The sequence below is a fragment of the Bombyx mandarina genome, chromosome 02 (genome assembly GCF_030267445.1).
Source record: "Bombyx mandarina strain Sakado chromosome 02, ASM3026744v2".
NCBI classification, from domain to species: domain Eukaryota; kingdom Metazoa; phylum Arthropoda; class Insecta; order Lepidoptera; family Bombycidae; genus Bombyx; species Bombyx mandarina.
The window spans coordinates 6,114,419-6,136,271 of NC_143209.1; the positions used below are offsets into that span (position 1 = coordinate 6,114,419).

Consider the following 21,853-nt stretch of genomic DNA (forward strand, 5'->3'; position numbering starts at 1 on the left):
AGGCAATAAAAAAAATAAAAAGAATGCATTTAGGTCATAATTTGCTTCGTGAGCTTTCATGTCTTGGCCCCATATACCATAACAGGGAGAACATGTAACTCGAATGTAGGACGCTTCACAATTTTACACTACCACAAAACTACATACGATATGAATAATCTTTTGAAATGTGACTTTATATCTAAAAATACGTATTATAGACATTCTTTCTATCACTATGCGTGTGACGCGTTACACGGACCGCTCACTGACCTACGCGCGTTGAATTTCTTACGCCCACGCCTCAATGGACGCGTTGTATTTCATATGAATCAACGCGGGTTTAGGGAATGGGGTGGGCGTTTTATACGCCTTTCGTACGAATGTATGTATGTAATGCTTTGAATGCGATGAAATTTTCAACCACCCTCTAGGTTGTTTTATATGATTTTTATAATAACTGTTTATTTTTTAAAATATGTAAATATTAATATTAACAGACGTGCTAGTAGTTTGTTCACTTCCGTCACTGTAGATTTCGATCTATATTGTGAGTACAGCGTGTTGTTTTTGTTTTTCGTGTTTTGTACAGGGTGTAAACATTAGCGAACCCGAAGTTTTTTTTTTTTGTTGCTTATATGTGTGGACGACCTCACAGCCCACCTGGTGTTAAGTGGTTACTGGAGCCTATAGACATCTATAACGTAAATGCGCCACCCACTATATATAAGTTCTAAGGTCTCAGTATAGTTACAACAGCTGCCCCACCCTTCAAACCGAAACGCATTACTGCTTCACGGCAGAAATAGGCAGGGTGGTGCTACCTACCCGTGCGGACTCATACGAGGTCCTACCACCAGTAGAAGTTTTTGACGCGGTATTGGTTTGTGGTGATATGGGTGACCAGTGATCATCACGAAACGATTTGTATGGATTCCTTAGTTTATGAAAAGGACACTGCGTGCTGTAAGTAGTTCTTTGAAAGCTATCGTCCTTCAGGTTATAATAACTATTTGACCGAAGGGCTTGGTAGGGTAGTTTAGAATTTTCCATGAAATTCGCGCATTGTTTGAACTCAAACAAACATCTTCTTACTCTATCCCACTAGGTGGGATCGACACAGCCAATTTGTCTATTCCATTCTCTTCTATCAACCGTCATCTCAACACTCACTCCTCCCTCTCTCATATCGTCAATCACACCCTTCATCTATGTCTTCTTCGGTCGACCTCTTCCCCTTCTACCTTGCACTACCATTTCCATACATCTCCTAGTCACATTCATCTCCTGTCTACGCATCACGTGTCCATACCACGCCAACCGTCCGCTCTTTAATTTGTCAACATCATCTCAAACATTATCAGTGTTATTGACGATGATAGTACAAAGCTGCCGGGCTACCAAACGATAGCACTAAGTAACCAGACGTAAGTATTGAATATTTTGAATTACAGATAAACAAGATTTTACTATTTATAATCATGTGACCAGTATTGATTGACCCAGATCGCGTTCGGCTTGCTGTGTACACTAACATCGCAGTGATAGCCTAGATTTAACTAGCATAAGTCAGTTTATCTCGGTTACAATTTTCATTATTTTAGGGACGTACTTGGTGGCTTGCACCGACTACATCACTGTGGATGAAATTGGTGTCGTCGGTAGCACTTAGACATGTGGTCAATAACAGTTTATTGCATGACATCTGGATATTTTCCATTCTAATGCTATACAGACGAAAATAAAATCTAAAACTATTCAGACATAAGGAAAGTTTTTATTTGTTCGTCACTGTGGAACTCCTGCGGATTCATATCGTCGATTACCAGACCAAAGATCAGGTTTAAGTTACCCGAAAGCTATTCTGACTTGCATTTCACGACGATAATAATCGAATGATAATTGCACGTAGCTCTAGAGAAACAAAGATGACGCTTTTCAGAGCATATTGTACGTCTTTTTACACGTGCAGTCTGTGGGTTAATTACTCGCAAAAGCAGTATAACGCCCTGCGTGTACAGTACAACAATGCATTTAGGATGCTGATGGGGCTGCCTCGATTCTGCAGCGCACCTGGCATGTTTTATTGCTGTGTCCTTACTAACTTATTTTTAAGAATTTTTTTTTTTTTTTTTTTTATTGCTTAGCTGTGTGGACGAGCTCACAGCCCACCTGATGTTAAGTGGTTACTGGAGCCCATAGACATCTACAACGTAAATGCGCCACACACCTTGAGATATAGTTCTAAGGTCTCAGTATAGTCACAACGGCTGCCCCACCCTTCAAACCGAAACGCATTACTGCTTCACGGCAGAAATAGGCGGGGTGGTGGTACCTACCCGTGCGGACTCACAAGAGGTCCTACCACCAGTAATTACGCAAATTATAATTTTGCGGGTTTCATTTTTATTACACGATGTTATTCCTTCACCGTGGAAGTCAATCGTGAACATTTGTTGAGTACGTATTTCATTAGAAAAATTGGTACCCGCCTGCGGGATTCGAACACCGGTGCATCGCTTCAACACGAATGCACCGGACGTCTTATCCGTTAGGCCACGACGACTTCTTAAAATAACTGTTACTAACATTTATATGGATCATTATCTGAAATAAAAAAAAATAATAATAATAATAATAATAATTGGCTTGGCGTTGATTGACGTAAGAATTTCGATTCCAGACACAGTGGGTCTATGATGAAATCTTTCCTTAGAACTCGTCCGTAGGAATAGTCTCTTTTTTTTACCCGAACTTTTCCACTCCTGGCCTCTGATTCCTTTATTTTAGGCGCCACCGTTCATTCGAAAAACCTTTTTTTCCCCTACCTATTCCCGGGTAGCCTATATTTCCAGCTACGCCCGGCAGGGTAAGTGAGCTCAAGAGATCAACCTGGGAGAATTTGCTAACACTAGCCCTAGCAAGAGCAGTGCTTCGCAGAATCTACTACCGGATCGGAATCGCGACCCACTGAGAAGATCTGGCGAGAAACTCAGTGGGCTGTTGCTTTGGGTTAGTTCGCGCGTCGAACTCTTCGGCGTAATCGACGAGGATGGTGACCGGGTCCCTCATGATATTAGACGGCTTGATTGAGCAGTTTTCATGACGTTTTTTCTTTGGACCCAATATCATGCGGAACGTTTTGAAAGCAGAGACACCCAGCTCCTTGCTGATAAGATTTCCTCGTGTCGAGTCTTGTGTCGCAACACGTGACGTTGTGCTAACCCTGACCGATGGAGGTCGAGGGTTCGAAACGCCGATAGTGCTGATATCAAGTGCGAACGCCATCTTGTATAATTCCGAAAATAGAGAAACGATGTCATACGATTTGAAAGGTAAATTTTCAGACCTGATGACTAATTCCTATATACGCATATTTACGTGTGATTTTTGTCATCACTGGAAATAGGTAGGAACCAAATATCTACATGTATCGAGGGTTGGTTTAAGTAAAAAATTTTCAACTTTACTTCTATAGAGTTCGGTTCTCCTGAGCCATTAAAATGTTAAAATTTGGAAAGTATATGATAACAAAATAACTTCTTCAGCTATTTGAATGGAGTAAACATATTTGAAGTTGAATTAAAAACATTGAACTGTTGATGATAGCATTATGGTTAGCGTGGTATGGACATGTGATGCGTAGAGAGAAGACGCATTTGATTAGTTGATGTATGGAAACGGTAGTGCAAGGTAGAGGGGGAAGAGTTCGCCCGAAGAAGACATGGATGGATTGTGTGAATGACGATATGAGAGAGAGAGGAGTGAGTGTTGAGATGACGGCTGATAGAAGAGAATGAAAGGGAAAAATGACCTGTGCCGACCCCACCTGGTGGGATAAGGTAGAGAAAAAGAAAAAGAAGAAAGAACTGTTGATGATAATACCCAAATAAAACGCACCTTTAATTACAAAGATAAATATGGCGTATTAAGCGAAGTACTGCTTAAACCGAATAGCCTTTTACCCATTGTTATATTGTTCTTCTTCGTCGTTACCTCATTAAAGAGGATGAAGACCACACGTAAGCAAGTATTTCCATGAAGATCGGTCCGCCGCGTGATGGAACTCCTGTTGGATGCTGCCTCCAACTATCGTCTTTATAGTGCCCGACCATCTCACTGCTGCCACTTTACCCAAACTGAGAAACTTTTCCAAACTATGCCTTGGAGACCGCATGCTATGTCCAAGGTATAGTCTGTAACTTCTCGGTATCCTCCAAAAAGTCCACTGAAAAAATCTTAGTAAATGACCACCATTTTACTGAGATTATATTATTTCATCCCATATTATCTCATCTCATTTCATTTAATTTCATCCCAGTTGATTAATGTCTCAAATTAATCATCTCAATTTCATTTCACTTCATATTATCATTTTTAATAAAATTAAGAATATAAATTAAAATAAGACTTGACATAAAAGGTCTTAGTTGCCAGGTCATAAAATCCCTTAAAAAAACAGAATGCCCGCCAAAACTGTTAATGTTAACTTAGTGTTCGATCTTGGCAAACGGTGGAGAGACGCCTTGTGATGTTTAGTTCTTGCAGAAGTAATTAATTGGTCCTCATAGCAAAGGCAATGGCTTGCATAAACATCTACGCGCATATTAATTTAAATTCATCAATCACGTTTAAATATTTCTTACCAGTCTAAATATCTTTGTCACCTTGTACTGTGGCTATTTATTGGATGAAGAAATTCATGTGGATTTTCCTAAAACAATGTTCCTGGCCAACAAATTCAAGCCGTGGATTGGAGCTCCTATATTATTATATGGTTATATATATGGTAAACCAGTTATTAAGTCGCCATGTAAAGTCTAAGTCCCGAATTTAATTCAACAGCTACAATCTTATCTATGCTTTTGCCCGCGACTCCGTCCGCGTGGAATAATTACTTTGGCATAACGCTAAATTTTACCCCCACTTCATTTCCGTAGAAAGTGATAATATTTTTGAATTATAGAATGTTAAGGAACTACCTATTTAAACCCCTATTTTGAAACATTCTTTATTGGTGCTCCACTTGTATTGATCTTACCCTGATGTTATATAGCCTATAAGCCTTACTTAACAAATGGGCTATCTAATACTGAAAGAATTTTTAAAATCGGACCAGTAGTTCCTGAGATTAACACGTTCAAACAAACAAACTCTTCAGCTTTATAATATTATATAATATACTCGTAGATGATGACTGCAAGATTGCTTTGATGAAAATGAAGTTTACAAGCAAAACCAGGCTTACATGTGTATATTTCAAATAGCCTGAACTGACAACAGCTACGTAACTAGTTTTTCATTGCTTAACGTTATGCTCAGGATTTTATATCAAATAACTTCTGAAATCGGATCTGGTGGAAGCCAAAATACAGAACGAACTTTTATCAGGTAGCACTATCTCACACTATATAAATAAAATAGCTTTTGCCCGCGACTCCCTCCGCGTGGAATAGTTACTTTGGCATAACGCTAAATTTTATCCCCCACTTCATTTGCGTAGAAAGTGAAAATATTTTGAAACATTCTTTATTGGTGCTCCACTTGTATCGGTCTCATGAAGTTATATAGCCTATAGCCTTCCTCAATAAATGGGCTATCTAACACTGAAATAATTTTTCAAATCGGACCAGTAGTTCCTGAGATTAGCGTGTTCAAACAAACAAACTCTTTAGCTTTATAATATTAGTATATAGATTTCAGTGGACTTGTAACGGTAGAAATCCAAGAAAGGACATATCTGATTTTGCCGAATTCCTTTTTTTTCTCTCTTCTTATTCGCTTGTAACCTATTGGGCCATTCCAGCTACGCCCATACGGGTAAGCCAAATCCCGATGTATCGAAAACACTGTGTACAAACCTTAAAAAAAAAATATCTCATTTATCAGATCTAGTAATTATAGACTATTGTTGTGAGAGCGTGATTGGGACTTCCAGAACAACAGATTTTACTAGGGCGTCTTGTGAGCCCGCACGGGTAGGTACCACTACCCTGCCTATTCCTGCCGTGTAGCAGTAATGCGTTTCGATTTGAGGGACGGCAGTCGTTCTATTAAGTTCGCATTATAGCTGTTGATGTCAATAGACTCCGATGATCACTTAGTACCAAGCGGGCCATGAGCTCGTCGATCTTAGCTGAAACAGCAAAAGTTTTATTATTATTTACAGTAGCTAATGAAGTCGGTCCAGTTTTTGGTGACCATACTCTTCATTTACTTAAAATTATCGTAAACATTTTAGTAATACCTCGAACGCTAGCCAATAAGGATGGCACCACCGAGATGCTTCAATTATTTATTATATTATTACTGCTGGTTATTTCTATAAATAAAATAAAATATTATGTGACATGATTCAGAATTATAACGTTCGTGTGTGTTTGGCGTTGCAGCAAATCCAGCAGGGTTGGCGTTTGTGGGTAGATGAGGATTTAGTTTATTAAAATCGGTATTCTGCAGATTTATAACAAACATTTTTTACTAGTGGTAGGACCTCTTTTGAGTCCGTACGGGTAGATACCACCACCCTTTCGGTTTGAAGGGTGGGGCAGCCGTTGTAACTATAATGAGATCTTAGAACTTATATCTCAAGGTGGGTGGCGCATTTACGTTGTAGATGTCCATGGGCTTCAGTAACCACTTTACACCAGGTGGGCTGTGAGCTCGTCCACCGACCTAAGCAATAAAATAAAAAAGACCCTGCCTATTTCAGCCGTAAGCAGTAATGCGTTTCGGTTTGAAGGGTGGGGCAGCAGTTGTAACTATACTGAGACCTTAGAACTTATATCTCAAGTTGAGTGGCGCATTTACGTTGTAGATGTCTATGGGCTCCAGTAAACACTTATCACCAGGTTTTTTTAAGGTCGCTTCACTTATCATTAGTCGCTCCCTTGGTATCCCTCGCATTAAATTCGTAGTTACAAAACCTTGAACTCAGCTGGTGTTAAGTGTCAGAGCCCGTGTCGCGGGCAACATCGATTCATAGCTCCGTTTTTACATCAAAAGATACAACAAACAGATTTCCACATTATTTTGTATTAATATTGTACGTAATATAAAGTGTGGGTATTGAGATAATCTAGATTAGAAGCCGCGTTCAAACTGCGTATAAAATATTAAAAGCTACTGGAAATAATTCTATATTATTTTAAGTTTAACAGTTAGACTATTTATACAAAAAAAGGTATTATTATAAGATAGTAAGATAGTGCCAACCCTTTTTTTTAACGCTGGGGAATCCATTTACGGATATCCGGTCGAGGGGGGTAACGAACCGGGGGCTATGTCGGACTCCGGCGCCTCTTGAGAGTAAGAAGGGGAGAAGAGAAGGACCGAGGTCCTCCACCTCCCCCAATTTCTCACAGGAGACTACGCCTTGAAATAGGCGCGCGAGGCACTTGCTGCGCAGAACCGACTACCGACTAAACCTCATCGAGCTCCACCACACCGACTGCACGAAACACGGTACCGCAGTGCGCGCCGAAAGAGATAGTGCCAACCCTACGACGCGTGACGTTTGGCAAACCGCCCATTGGGTCGAAATCTTGCGTCAAATAACAACGGGCGTGAGACGTGATCGTATGTTGCACGAGATAGCAGTCGGAGCTTACATTTATTTGGGGTTTTTTTTCTTTCTTAACAGCACTATTCTGCCGCGAAACAGTAATGAGCTCCGATTTGAACGGTGGGATGACTCTTATACTTCTAACCTAAACATTAGCCGGCCGTCTCTCCGGATATTCTCAGCTGGTCGCGATTCCGATCCGGTAGTAAATTTAATCGCGAAGCACCTACTTTTGAATCGTCCACTCCTGACTGAGCCCTTGCTCGCCCACCTGTCCTGGTGACACTGGAAACGCCTCAGGGCCACCAGTAAACCCTAAATCTTAAAAAAAAGTCTTATCTATACTAATATTATAAAATGGAAGAGTTTGTTTGTTTGAACGCGTTAATCTCATGAACTACTGGTCCGATTTGAAAAATTGTTTCAGTGTTAGATAGCCCATTTATTAGGGAAGGCTATAGACTATATAATACAACACCACGGTAAGACCAATACAAGTGGAGCACCAATAAATAATGTTTCAAAATTGGGGTTTAAATGGCATCCTTAACATTCTATAATTCAAAAATATGTTCACTTTCTACGTAAATGAAGTGGGGGGTGAACTTTAGGGTTATGCCAAAGTAACTATTCCACGCGGACGGAGTCGCGGGCAAAAGTTAGTACAATATAATTAAGACTTCGATTTTCTATTTCGAGATGGCTCCGGTAATCAATACGCCAAGTTGGCCCTGACGTCGCTTATTAAGCTATTCATGGATGTACATTGACACGATCATTATCGCTTAAAAAAAGTGGAGGCCCGCCAATTGGTACCACAGAGCTGAAGCTGATGATGTCTTTTACGAGGTGGACAGAAGATTTAGAAAATCTATGCGGCCTTCCCAATATACGTGTCGGAGAAACCGCATTATTAAGACCACCGCAAGACATGATAGTCGCGAATAGGGTGGTCGAGTTAAGAGAAATATAGAGTACACAAAACAGGTTTGTTGTCTTAGAACAATTTAGGAATCTTCTTTTGATGTTGGTAAACGAAAACGAATGACAGTTCTTAGGATGGAGGCACTTACCAATAATTGGTAAGTGACGTCTACGCGCGCCTCCATCGGCTAGGCTTTGTGGTAGCACGAAGTTAGCCGAGTTCCAACGACATTACGATCGTATTATCAGTTGTCACCTAGTTGTCACCTCTCGGGAATCGTGCCGCGCTTCGTTTTGCTACATACATATGTATTTTACATAAACAAAGTATATGTTACTCATCTGTAAGGAGCTCTTCCTTTGGATAAAAGTTACAGGAAACTTCATTCGTGGATGTCAGCCAGGGGCACTGCTGGTAACAGGTGCTGTGGCGATATGATAATGCAATCTACTGGACACCAAAACATTCCCAACAGCATAGCTATGGCCGTACCCATACAAAAACACTTTGCAACTCCAAACTATGGCAACACCGGTGAATAGAGAAACAGTAAATAAAAAATAAAAAAATTAAACAAACGTCAAATGTACGTACTCTCGTTAACGATTACGAAAACTTAATGAACTCAAATCTCAGCCACCGTAGACATTCTGACCAACATTCGGAAACAAATAAAATACGCGCCAATTTCCTAGCTTCCTAATTGCCAGCCTAAAAACCTCAATAAGTCATATTCACGAGATCCATGCAAATTGTGACGAAAGGCTTTTTTTCGTGTCAATCAATTAGAGAACGAGAACCGAATATAAAAAAAAAACTGTTCGGAAAAAAGTACATTCAAAGACAACAAAGGGCGGGAACAATTTGTGTAATGGAGCGTAAGCTTATTTGAAATTGGAACGTTGCAAAAACGCATCCTTCCTATTTCCTTATTAGTCGATTCGTTTTTCCCGCGCTTCTTGACTTATAAAATGTGGTCTTCGTTTGTTCGGGTCACAGTTCCAGGGTGACAGTCATCCTGTTAGGACCTCTGTGTTGTGCTTATTTTCAATTGGATTTTCATCGTATGATCGGATTCTTAATAACGGTGAGTGAATAATTGTTAACTTCGAACGTCAATTAAAAAAAATGCATTTCTGAAACTAATAATGACTCAGTTTGTTTTCCAAACTAATTGTTACGATACGAACATATATTTATGCCATTTTTTTTAAGGGAATTTATGACCTGGTAACTGAGACCTTTAAGTCATGTCTTATTTTAATTTATATTCATATTTTTATGAAAAATGATATTATGGAGTGAAATGAAATGAAGATGATTAATTGGAGACATTAATCAGCTGGAATGAAATTAAATTAAATTAAATGAGATGATATGGGATGAAATATAATCTCAGTAAAATGGTGGTCATTTACTAAGATTTTTTCAGTGGACTTTTTGGAGGATCCCGAGAAGTTACGTCCAGCGGCTTTGTTTCATTTTCTCACGTTTGTGCACTTTCACAGATATTAAACTGTTAATAAACCACCATTATTACACATTTAAACCTGAAGAAACACTAAATAGACAAAATAAAACAAATCACACAACTTCACTCCTCGCGTTCCCGCCAAAAAGTCCATTTATGCCATAGATGAAAAAATGTCATAGATTAAAAATATTTTGTCCTGTCTGGACGAATGATATTTTAGATTATATTCTGTCAAACATCTGTCATTTATTACATATAAGTGATAGAATACTTTAACGTTATTATATAAAATTCAGTACCTATATTCCCAAAGGCTTCTTCTTTATATAACAATACGATAAACGATTTCTAGCATATTAAATATTCAACTCACAAAACTTTATAAGTTTACAATAATAATAAACATACATATCAACGCTATACGTTGTGGTCTGAATTTTCTTCAATCAATTATAATTATTATATTAATATATATTAGAGGCCCAAACTAAAGTGAACGAAGCGTGAAACATTAATAAATTGTAGCCTCAGAAATTGGTCTAAATACCATCAATAGCTCTAGCAATAGTAGGCAACGTGCTGCCCACTATAAACAAACTTCAGATTATGCATTGACAATTACAATGACCTCAGGAACCACTGAATATCTCGGCATGTCCACTAAACCAGTACATTGATCTTTCTAAGGCCGCATTGTCTATATTACAGGGTTTTTGTTGAAACTCTTAATAGGTACTTGGTCGTGGAGACGTCATAAATTCGGTCTACAGTCATATTTTTGCCACGTACCATCCGGCTATGGAATGAGCTCCCCTCCACGGTGTTTCCCGAGCGCTATGACATGTCCTTCTTCAAACGAGGCTCGTGGAGAGTATTAAGCGGTAGGCAGCGGCTTGGCTCTGCCCCTGGCATTGCTGAAGTCCATGGGCGACGGTAACCACTCACCATCAGGTGGGCCGTATGCTCGTCTGCCTACAAGGGCAATAAAAAAAAAATATTCTAAATTTCCTGTTAACTTTTGTGATATCGATAACTTTCGTGATATCAAATTTCGTGATTTTGAATTTGAATTTCAGTTTTTCACTATATGTTTTCAAATATTACTTACTGTGTTTTGGTAACAATTTCATTACTGACTAGCTGTATCCGTCCGCTTCGCTGGGCATTTAAATTATTATTTCTCACCCCCACAAAGATTCTCATCATCAACGCCCCCACAACTGGTGTAGGTAGTCCAACACTCATATAAATATTAGCCTATGTATTAAGTACGTGTATTTTCTACATGCATACCAAGTTTCAAGTCAATCGGATGCACGGTTCAGTAGTTATAACGGAACATCCGTAAAAATCACTGTAGATTTATATAATAGTATAGATTTCCTCCTAAAACCTATCATTTATGTTTTTTAAGTGAACAAATCAACTTTTTAATGTTAAAAATTATGTATGGGGGGCGTAAAAATTTTAGGGATGTTACAGTGGGGCATGGCACAAAAAAGGTTGGGAAACACTGAGCTGAGCCGTCCATTGATTTCACAATGCACCATCTCGTTTTGTTACCATGCACCACGTGTAAGCTTAAAACATTGAGCCACCAATAAAAAAGCCTAACCTTGACTCGCAGACAGACTTACACGCAAACGCCACTAGATCGCATTCAATAAAACGTCAATGACGTCCGTCTATTTCACTTCGGGTTCAACGTCCAAATGACATGTGTCAAATCTGTCTTGTCACTGATGACGTAACGCGACTCGCAGTCGGTAGTAAATCGATTTACGAGTAAAAATGCGACTTAAAGACTATTAAGAGGCAAGTAAGAATCCGATGAACGGGGGTGTGTCTTAAAAGTCTAAGTGACCTTCTGTCAAGGGGTGTGTCAGAGCGAGTTAAAACATTCTTACGTATAATATAATTAAAAAACTTTAAGTGTGCCTTTCCTAATGAATAAACGCGAGCATTAGGTAAAGTAAACAACTTATGTATTAAAAGAACCAACATACTTATGTTGGTTCTTTTAATATCTATCGTTTTCTACAGAAATATTATGAGTCCGTATATGAATGGATATAGGGTAGATAAAAAAAATCGGTTGTCTGTAAAGTCGGCTTACTGACGATAGTTGAACGTGACCACGTCATAAGAAAATACTGATGGAATGGTTTCATTTTTCAAAAGAGAATTTTAATTTTATTTGTTTCATAGATATTTTGTATGGATATAGAGAAGGAGGTAAATGGAAATCACTATTGAATTGATCGTGAAATTTATTGCCAGTTTAGCCACGTGATCGTGGAACGCCTCAGAGCGAGGTAACGCCGCACGAGTCGTGTTTTTTCGTGCGCGCAGCCGGCTCCATCGAATTATAAGACGTTGTCACGTCAATAACCAAAATCGTCATCACGTATAGAATATCTTCAAACAATGAACTTCGAAATACTAAACGATATAGAAAAATGATATTTCGTACACACAACATAAAAGTTAAATGAGTTAACATCGTGCTTCTCGATCTTAATTAAGGCACTGGTATCGGCGTCGACCCCAATACGATCACGCGAGACGTCAAAGATTAAAAATATAAACAGAACGCGCAATGGGCGTTTTATTGTTTTATTGCCGCGTGTTATCGTGTGTGACGTGTATAATCAAATCAAATCAAACTTTATTAGCTAAAACACGGTTTACAAAGTTGTTGATAGTTATTTTATAGAACAGCGTGTTTCTACCAGGTCGGCGTGCAAATATTATTCAAAATTATTTTCATTAAATGCACACAGTAAATATAATTAATTAAAATATCAAACAACAAAATAAATTAATTGAATAAGAATTAGTTATTTATGTCATAAAACGAACAGAAAGAAGCGAATTTAAAATCAACATAATGATTTATCATTTAAAAAATCGTTCAATGTATAATAACATGTTAAGGTTAATATTTTGTTCAAGTTCTTTTTAAATAAAAATAATTTGTCTCTTTTTATAGCATCAGGTAGCTTATTATATATTTTCCGTGCCATACACAATATACTAAATAGTATAAAACTATAGAGGGGAAATTTTCAATATGGACAATTCTTTCCGGGTAGAAATGTGGCAGGGATAATATACAATTCAATTAAGGCAACAATCCGCTTAAAGTACTGTTAGGCAGTGCTTTACCCGGTCAGTATGTTCATCCATTTTTTCTTCTACGTTATCGTTGGTAGCTTCAGGGGATAATTCAACTACGCGCGGACTGGTAGGTGAGGTTGAGCTCACAGGGCTCAAACTACAGGTTCACCGATATAGTCCAATAGATAAATAATAATTAGATATAATCTCAAATCAGTTTCGCGTCTGAAGGTTGATTAAGCTATTGTGTGAAGTTTAAGGAAAATTAAGGATCTTTGCAATTAAAATAAAACAGAACATTCTAGAGGAATTCTAGTATATAAACGGACGAAATAGCTTTGAGTTTTTGATTTAAAAAAAAGTTGTCCATTAGTCCAACCTATGAATGATTATTCAATGAGAAATAAATAATTTTGTCGACTTGGGATATAGTATATTATTAAATTAAATTTGGTATTGGAGCGATTGCATTCTCTTAAGCCTTGTTCGGACTAGGCGAGTATTTTAGTCGAGTACCGAGTAATTTAGTGGCTAAACTGCTCGCTACTGCACAGAAATCGTTCGCATTACGGTCCAGTACAGTACACAAGTGAGTGGCGTTTTGCAAGATGAACAGGCTGCAACGCAAAAGAGTGAATAAACTGATTAAGCTAATCGTAATGGCTATTTTGGAAGAGGTGGATGAGGAAATTTCTGTGATTAAGAAAGTTATGGGTACGAAAATGGAGCGATAGAAGAGATAAACTAGGAGCTACGAAATGTCTTCTGAAGGAATTAGAATTGGAAGAGATCCCAAAGAATACTTCGATAGTTTGAGAATGTCCGAAAGTTGTGTGAATTTTCTGTTAACGAAAATACACTCTCAAATTCAGCGCAAAGATACCCATTTGAGAAGTGCCACTAATGAACTCGACTAATCAACAGGTTCGGACTTGTTTAGTCAGTGAGCCAGTGAGCAAGGACGCGTGGTGGGAGGCGCTACTCGCCCGAAATAATAGAACAAAATGGATTGACTTGACTAAATTATTTACTAACCTACTCGACTAAATTTTTGGTGTTCAGACACATTTAGTTACTAAATTACTCGGTACTCGACTAAAATACTCGCCTAGTCCGAACAAGGCTTTAGCGATTGGACTATACTCTTTTATTATCGACTTTGTGTCTAACTAGTTTTTTAATATTATGGATCTTTTTAAAAATTTCTTGGATAAAACTTTATCCATAGAACCAATTATGAATAGAGATACTCAATTTAAATAGTCGAGGAAAAACAAGAACAAATTCGCTTAAATGCCGAATAGACGGCTTTTTGCTTTTTTTAAATAAATGTCTAACGTACATCCAAAGTTAATTAAAATGTTATGACTAATTCATGTAGAGATGTCATTTGCCAAGATTTTCTAATGTACCCACACATAATATTGCAATGCAGTCTAAAAAAAAAAAGTTTTCCGAAACTTAATAGTAACGAAGTATTTTTAATACAGCGACTCATGTCTGGAGCCATAGCGGCATTCGTTTGGTAAGGCCATAGCTTCCTGCTTACCGCCTGATAGGTTGTGAGCATCACTACGCTTCAAGAAAAATAGACAAATATATCAAAACATATCTGCAAGATCGTTTCGGGAATAAAATGTGGTCTAATAATAAGCCAATTCAGAAATAATTTCCGCACATAAGACGACGACATAATTTGAGTGTTTCTACAATCTTTATATGGATTATCCGATTACAAAAAACTACATAATCTTTGACAATAATGTTACTTCAATATTCAAATTGCAATTTAGAACGCTCTTATCAAAGTGTAGTATATTATACAAAGCCAGTATCTTAGAGCCATGCTTATGTAGTCATTACTTCGATGAGCAGTGTATTTAAAACAAAAAACCTTTAAGACCAAATCGGATCAGGAATTCCTTAGACTAGTGTGTGCGTTTTTCATGGTATCGATAAATTTTATAGAGCAAAATATACGTCACGTGTAGATTGGTTAGTTATTCTCCCTTGCACTAAAAACGTCAAGAAATTGATAAAAAATAAAGGCTTCAACATACATTTATCGGGTACTGTATCTAGGTTTGCCTTACGCCAAAAATATTATCACTTAAACAACACTAAAGTTATATGTTTTATTCTCTATATAACAACACAGGCGCAAATGACGAACAACGGCCCAGATTAGTTACATCAAATAGCGTGACAAAATGAATGACACATTTGTGTCATTAAAAACTTATGAACGCGGAATTAAGTATCTTAGAGAGCTGAAAAGAAAACTGATCATTATAACAAGTAATTTAAGGAAAAATATGGACCGTTTATTTTGAAAGTGGTGTAAGTCCATTTTCTTTTGTTTCGAGAAAATTAAAGGTTACTATATTTGTTGATTTAAAAAAACAGGCAAATCATATGAGGTCTGGCTATGCCACCTACCTCTGTCAATTGGACTTACACCACTTTTGTAATCGATGATTATGCAATTTCATTTACCGACCGATTTGAAGTTGTACAAAACGTGGGATTTTTTTGTGAAATTAAACACGGACTAGTTATATATAAAAAATATACATTAAATTAAGCACGAATTTCGTGATAGCTCATTTTTCTCAAAAATGGACTTACACCACTTTCAAAATAAACGGTCCATATATTTATGAAATGAAACACAAAACGCCACTGCATTGAAAGTACTGAATAAAAATTGCAAAGATAAGGTAATCGTCTAGCTTCTAGTGTTTATATCGAAAATACACACAAAAATATTTTTTTATTATTTGTTTGATTATAGAAAACTAATGAGGATCGTTTATTTTTATCTCAGACGTTAAATTTGGAAACATGCAAGTCTCGCTTCTGCAACTGAAGCGATTCTAATTACACATCATGTGCTGAAATCCGTTGAAAAGGTTTAAGCTGTAGAGCGTGCCAACAAAATATTAATTTCATCAGATTTCGTATTTTAGTCGCGCAGCAGACTTCAATTTTATTGCGACCTTGATCTTGTCTCAAGGTCGGCGGTGTCCTCCACGGTGGATGTCTGGGCTCATGCAATCGCTTATCACAAAATGGACCGTGAAATTGATCAGCCACGATCACTCTGCATAGAAACAATTAGAAAATTAACATTTTCGAATGTGCAATTTTTCGTCCTGTTAGTCCTTATCGCGTAAGGCATTATCGGCACAACTAATTACCCTCTTCGTTGTCGGAAATCGTTCAAACACCGTAAAATATAATTGCTGCGTAAGCGAAGTGTTGTTTAAATTTTAAGAGCTAAATTGCGCCTATCTGTTATGTGAATAATAATCTGTGGTCGCCGTGATAGAGAGGTGGACGTCATAACATTTATCTTACTCCGGATTCTGTGATTCCCGGCGAACTGAGATACTTTGATCTCGTTTGAGCCACTGAAAAGATGGATTGTGTCGGTGAAACGGAATGTGTTGATTATTCATGATTGAAATGCCAGACGAAATTGTTGGATTGATTGATTTTGAAATTTGACGGCAGACATGATTTATGGTATTTTGGATAAGATTGGTACGCCGCGCCGTCGTATTGAAGGGAAAGGAGGGTGAAGAGATATACGACAAAGGGAAGATCTTCCACCGAGCGGGTGATATTCGCTCGGTAGACCGACGGTCCAAATGTTGTTGTTCGGAACTTGTATATATGCGCTTTATCTTGAAAATGTCGTAAGCGAGATTCAGGCATCTGTCAATTATCTTGCGTTGTATGATGGCTACCTGCCACAAGGGAAACCAGGAAAACGTTATTGATATTGAAATATACCCACATCCCTTCCCCTTGGGGTCATAATAGGGCGCTTAGGGATTCAAATGGGAATGCTAAGTCGTATTGTAGGTCCGTGCGAGTAGGTCAGATATTGGGAATCGAGAGCAATTCTGAGTAGGTATCAGGTCTGTAACTGTGCTCAGTGACGTCACTTGCCGTCAAACAGTAGAATCAACATACAAATTAACACTTATTACTCTTTAAAAAAAACCGGCATGTCTATTCGATAGGGTTTTACTGATGTGATTTTTATTTTAGACTTTGTCTTTTTTTTGCAAAACCCTTTGGCTTATGGGTTTGCACGAATAGGATAGAATCTTCATATTTTTTAAGACATTGGTTATACGTTACAGTTGACACAATATATTTGGAGTCAAAGAAAGTCTCTCAATGTATTCTTTGAGATGATAATATTATTAGGTATTAGCTGTTTGAAAAACGGACCTATATAGTTAATGAGGTTTTTTTTTAAATTAGATAGCTTATTGATAAGCAACGCACTGAGTGCCGCTACAAACATTAAAATATGAGGTCCGAGTCTCCATTTTATTGGATTACGACTGTCTCAAACCGAAATGCTGCTTCGCTGCTGCCCGTTATCCGATAAAATCTCGTCCCTTAGTCTTATTATACGACACCCCGAGGAAAATCATTCAGTGCTATTCTAGGCGAATTATAGCCATTAGCGATTCCGAACCGGTAGTAGATTCAGCGAAGCACTGCTCTTGCTAGGGCCAGTGTTTTTTTTGGTCAGGAGGAAATCGCCCGACTTCCGCCCTCCACTGGGGATGGAGGGTGGGGCATTTCGGAGTCGAACTGACTAAAACCTCCTGTCGCTCAACAACCCACTTCCGAACCTCGCATGATACAGAACTCATGAAAAGGCAAAGGAGGAAAAGTGAAGCGCTTAGGGCGGAGCACATCTCTTCCATCACCTTCGCCCTCAGGGTCAGAGTTAGCAAACTCTCTCAGGTTGAGCCCCGTGAACTCACCTACCAGCCATAACGTAACTGAAGTATCCCTTTAGGCTATAATATAGGTAGAGAAAAAATACAGCCATCACGAAATTCGTTATCAGAATTTCTAACTACGGCCCGTCTGCTTTACACATACTCTATGTTCATATTACAAGTTTTCCTTGTCAAAACTAAGCTGACCTCGTCTCGCCCGTTCTTACCTTTAATAATGAATGACCGAAGGCTATCGTGACATCCTCCTTCTACCTCGATCATATTGTGTCCAGTGCGTCGACACGTGACCGATAATATGATACATCGCTTTAGGTGACCCGATAAAATATTGTTACGTCGTATGAATAGATAACTTTTACATTTATCTTTTAAAAAATGAAAAAAAAAAAACGTTGCACTTAAGTTATACGTGCAGCGTTTATTTTTAATACATTTTAGTAGTGCCATCTTAAAAATGTAGTAATAATTGAATAGTGAAATTTAAAATGAAAAACAGTACCCCTGGCGGCAAACTTAGGCAAACGTTCCAATTCCATACAAATTTGATATAACTTTTACGTTATCGAGAATGTTAAAAAACTCACACTAAGCACACTGGCCGCGTCATATCTATTATGCTTTTTATCTATGCTCTCAAAATACTTTTTTTCTTTGTAGTTTTTAGTAGGATCCCAATCTAGTTAAATGATAGTCGATATTTGTGTGTGTGTATCTTATGTATGTTCGTCATAAGCTTCAAATAAAATGGCGCGATAGATTTCGATGAAATTTTCAGGCAATCTTCATCTTAACATATTAGGCTCGCGGTCTTCTCCCAACAACTGTAGATCGGCAAGTTCCACATACCCCGCGCGCCCCTTAGTCGTTGACACCTCGTATGAGGTTCGTCCCCTGCCCAAAAAATAAAGTGATCCTGTGAAGTTTGGTAGCGCTCGGTTCAAGTGCAAATAAAAAATCGGCCAGCAAAGCGAACCGAGTTTGAATAGTAATTAAGACATGACACGTCATTTCGGATCCTCCCGATCCACTAACGATGCTTTTAGGTGCCTCAAGCACCGGTCATCGTTCTCGTCGAACCCGTCGCTTGCGACGAAGGGCTCGACGAGTAAATTAACCCTCAGACACAACCCACTGAGTTTCTCGCCGGACCTTCTCAGTGGGTCGCGTTTCCGATCCGGCGGCAGATTCTGCGAAGCACGGCTCTTGCTAGGGTTCGTGTTAGCAACGTCACCAGGTTTGAGCCCCGTGAGCTCACCTACTAGTTAAGGCAACGCTGATATACTCTCAAGGTTATCAGATTAGGTAGGAAAAAAAAAAGACATGAACAGAAACCGACTGCTCCGGTACGTGACGTGTCTGCGCATTCTACATATTCTATGACATCGGCTAACGCCTCGTTACGTTACGTCTGTAGCGAGGCGAGCGCGTAACGAAATGTTATCGTCCATATTCTGTAGCGTCGTAACGCGCGTCGAGGCAGCGCGCGCGCTCACAACGAAATCGAACGCATTTTAAATTCAAAAAAAGAACATTTTCGCATTATTTTTTTTATTGTTGGCAGCGTCACCGTTCTGTATAATAATAATATAGTTGTTAGTGTGCAAGTATTATTGTTTTACGTCTGCATTTGTTTTATAGCGGTGAGTGTGTGTATTTGTTTTGTTTTAAAATTAAATTTCGAACATTGTTCAAACAACGTTTTCGGCCACGTCGTGTGAGCGTGTTTTGTTTGATGTTGTAACGCGTGGGTTTCTAAATTCAAATTTATTCTATTTTGCTGTTTTAATGTACTTAATGTACTTCAGTTTCAACCTGTAAGGACATGTTAAGATCGAAAAAAGCTTAGAACGATAATTGTAAATAGACATGCTTTAACAAAAACACGACTTCAAATAGAAAAAAAATAGATATTCCAAAACAAATTAATATACACTAACAACAATGATCATCGAAATCGGTTGGGGTGATATTGAATTATTGAGTTACTCATCTATTTGTCGCGCACGTGCTTAATGCAAATTTATCACTTATATGGTTTTCTCATGGATAACATTATCGGAACTGGACTAAATTGAAACGGGACCACACGGGAAGCGTCAGTTTTCGAATAAAAAAATAATCATCAAAATCGATTCACCCAGTCAAAAGTTATGAGGTAACAAACATAAAAAAAAACACAGTAGAATCGAGAACCTTCTCCTTTTTTGAAGTCGGTTAAAATGTTATCTAGCCCGTGAATCAAACCTTGAATGACATTGACGCGTCTGGCACACGAGATGAAACGCGCGCAACGAAGGAACATACAAAAAAAAAAAGTGTTTTTATTAAAAATGTCTAGAATGTTTCATAACGATAGTGGCATAGCAGTTTCGATTGCTCTGACAAAACTAGGTCGGGAGCACTAAAAGGGGCAGATGTTTTTTTTTTTACTTAGCTTGATTTAAGTGTTCATGTTTTAAGTGTAGGCGTTGCCTTAAAAATATAAGGTTTTTTTTATTGCTTAGATGGGTGGACGAGCTCACAGCTAACCTGGTGTTAAGTTGTTACTGGAGCCAATAGACATCTACAACGTAAATGCGCCACCCACCTTGAAATATAAGTTCTAAGGTCTCAAGTATAATTACAGCGGCTGCCCAACCCTTCAAACCAAAACGCATTACTGCTTCACGGCAGAAATAGGCGGGGTGGTGGTACCTACCCGTGCGGACTCACAAGAGGTTCTACCGCCAGTAATTACGCAAATTATAATTTGGCGGGTTTGATTTTTATTACACGATGTTATTCCTTCACCGTGGAAGTCATGAACATTTATTGAGTACGTATTTCATTAGAAAAAATGGTGCCCGCCTGCGGGATTCGAACACCGGTGCATCGCTTCAACGCGAATGCACCGGACGTCTTAACCTTTAGGCCACGACGACTTAAATAATACGAAGGTGCTGGTTATTGATGCTACTAACTGTATCCACAAATCGTTTTGCTATTCATAACAATAAAATTCAATTCACCTCTATACTCCTTATCTTGTACACATTAAACAATAATAATCGCCTTAATGAAGCGACCGCATCAAAGTCAGTGGAAACTTTTTTTTTTTTTTCAATATATATGATATATAAATTTAGCTTGACAGTCCGTTGAGTTTAAAGTCAAGGATATACTTAAATCTGCTAATTGTGATGGAGACACACACTGGTTGTATTTTTTAAAAAGAAAAACAAATTTTGCGAACAAGGCTCCTTTTTTTTAAGTCGGCTAAACGACGACATTCTCTTCGAATATTATGAAGAAACGATTCGATCGTTCGCCGTTAAGCGAAACATGAGTCACACATTCTAAAAATACATTGCCAATATCACGCAACAACGCCTGCATGCTGTTCTCGCTCTTATTGTTAAATAACTAAAGATGTTTTTCCTAATCGTGCCAAGTTCACACATTGCGTTTTAAAATAATGTGTACTATGAATTCAGAAAAAAAAACATGCAATTCCAAATTCGAATATTGTTTGTCTGTACTTTCAAATAATGCTTCGAAATTTGTCGTCAGTTTTAAACTACTTAATATACGCTTTATTTTCGTTAACGTAAGGCTCAAATTTGTATAGAGTATATTTTTTGTGTTTAAATATTGCTAATTTTTTCGTTAATTATTAAATGAAAAAGAACTTTACCGTAATTAATATTTGTATGGAGTATATTTTTGTGTTTAAATATTGCTAATTTCGTTAATTTCTTAATGAAAAAGTACTTTACCTTAATTAATATGTACATATTTATTAATTTTGGAACGAAGTTCCTTATCGCGCGTTGTGAAAGGGGGCTAGACGGAAAAAGTTCTTACGAAAAGTTGTCACGACACTTTTTAGATCCGTCATTCTGACCAATCAACGTGTAGGCGCTTATCGCGTGACATTGCTCGTATCCGATTGGTCCGCGTAATGAGTACAGGTTCTCGAGATAGCGTTTCAACAATAGTAATTTAGTTCATAGTATTGTTTTTTTCTTCTTCATAATGCC

At 38.1% G+C, this 21,853-nt stretch overlaps 2 protein-coding genes across 3 annotated transcripts in view; both read left to right on the forward strand.

Moving 5' to 3' along the window:
* The window catches only part of LOC114245638 (uncharacterized), a 382,194-nt gene that overhangs the window by 305,515 nt on the left and 54,826 nt on the right, over positions 1 to 21,853 (forward strand). The window lies entirely within an intron of this gene.
* Positions 1 to 21,853, forward strand: part of foi (solute carrier family 39 fear-of-intimacy) — a 50,615-nt gene that overhangs the window by 3,605 nt on the left and 25,157 nt on the right. The window contains exon 1 of one of the 2 annotated variants that reach the window (XM_028177908.2): positions 19,331 to 19,474. The exons of the other annotated variant lie outside the window; for it this stretch is intronic. The gene's annotated coding sequence lies outside the window, so the exon portion shown is untranslated. Of the gene's footprint in view, positions 1 to 19,330; positions 19,475 to 21,853 lie in introns of those variants that run through there. 2 annotated transcript variants of the gene reach the window in all.